Source organism: Saccopteryx leptura, chromosome 3 (genome assembly GCF_036850995.1).
Source record: "Saccopteryx leptura isolate mSacLep1 chromosome 3, mSacLep1_pri_phased_curated, whole genome shotgun sequence".
In the NCBI taxonomy this organism is placed as follows: domain Eukaryota; kingdom Metazoa; phylum Chordata; class Mammalia; order Chiroptera; family Emballonuridae; genus Saccopteryx; species Saccopteryx leptura.
The window spans coordinates 7,608,017-7,609,660 of NC_089505.1; positions in this window are offsets into that span (position 1 = coordinate 7,608,017).

Consider the following 1,644-nt stretch of genomic DNA (forward strand, 5'->3'; position numbering starts at 1 on the left):
CTAAAACACAACCCAAACTCTACCCCCTCCCACCAAAACCCCGTATCTTTTTCTTGTGGGCATCCTTGAAAGACTTCTATCACAGAGACTTCTTTACCTCACACTCTCTCCTACTACCAGTGAGGAGACCTGCGAGTCAGCCGCATAGTCCAGCGAACGATCACCATCATGCACCTCATTTTAAATGACAAATAAGAAAACTCTTTCCGCTCTGCAAGAGACACACAGCCTTCCCCTCTGGACCCTAGCTGACGGAAAGATGCAGTAAGTCTGATCCCCACTGACTGATTTCACGTACCCCTTTCCTCCCTTTCTTGTGACACTGCTCCTTCACTGCCCTCTCTCAAAGGAGCCAAGGTGTTCACAAGCCCCTGCAAAGTTCTGTGTCAGGCACACAAGCCATTCACCCTTCCACACAGATGCTTCCCATAGTCCCAAAAAGCCACTAACTGTGATTATAATTTCCAGTCCATGTCCTACCTCAACACCGTCCACCACTCCCTCCTCCCTGTCCCACCTTCTCTCACAAGGCTCCTCCTTTCCTGCAGGAACACCGACCTCGCCTGGGATCACTTCTCTCCCTGGGACACTTAGCTGCCCCAGATGTCCTGATGCTCCCCACCTACGCTCTCTCTGCTGCTCCTCCATTCCTCATGTGCAACCCACACTTCCTCCCTGAGGACATGACAGGGCCTCCTATCTGGCTATGAACTGATTTATGAATCCCTGGCTATGACCCTCTCAGAATGACTAAGACATTGTCACACACTTGGAGCACCTCTGCTTCTACCCCACACCCTGTCTGGACCCTCGTTGAGATGGATGAAAAAAAAAAGAACCCCCACCCTCCTCCACTGACGTGAGTAACTCCCTGTCTGGCGTGTGCTCTTATTGTGAACTGTCTTTCTCCGCGCCTATGTGTGGTTTTACTGTGTCTGTTCCTTCTTTCCGACACGTGTCACCCTAGGGAACACAGGACCTACTCTCTCCCTCCACTATGCCATCATTGAGATGTTCCATTTTCTTCACCCGGCCACATTAATTATTTCCATGCACAATAAGAAACGTCCATCCCGGCCAACAAATGTCCACCATCCTAAACAATTCAATGGGAATACACATCATTTACAACTATGTATAACAGTCAGTCTTCGGAACCCACACTGAAACCCCATTTCTTTACCCATCTTTCAGCTCCCTGGACTCCACAACATTCCCAAATGACTAGCTCTCACTCTTTTTGCCTCCCTGGATCTAATTCCGACTTACTCCCCTGGATGCTTTTGGAGGCCTTCCGGACTTCTCTCGGCTTCCCAAGAACCTTTTCCACTCTTTCCATCTCTTTCTACTAACAAACCCCTAGCACATCAGGTCCCATATACTGCCACTATCCTCTGGATCCACAAACATCCATACCTCGGGGACAGACAGATCACCCTCCCCAAGGGAATAAACCTCTGAAACTTCAGGTACTTCTCACCCAAGTTAGAGCGGAAGACTACTCCACACACTGCGCCAACCCAGGGTCACAGTTCCCCTTACAAACTTCACAAACAGATATTCTGACCTATCACAGTACAACCCTCATAATTTGTCAATACTTCTCTACCACCTGGGCACTTCCAATGACTCATGGCAAAATGG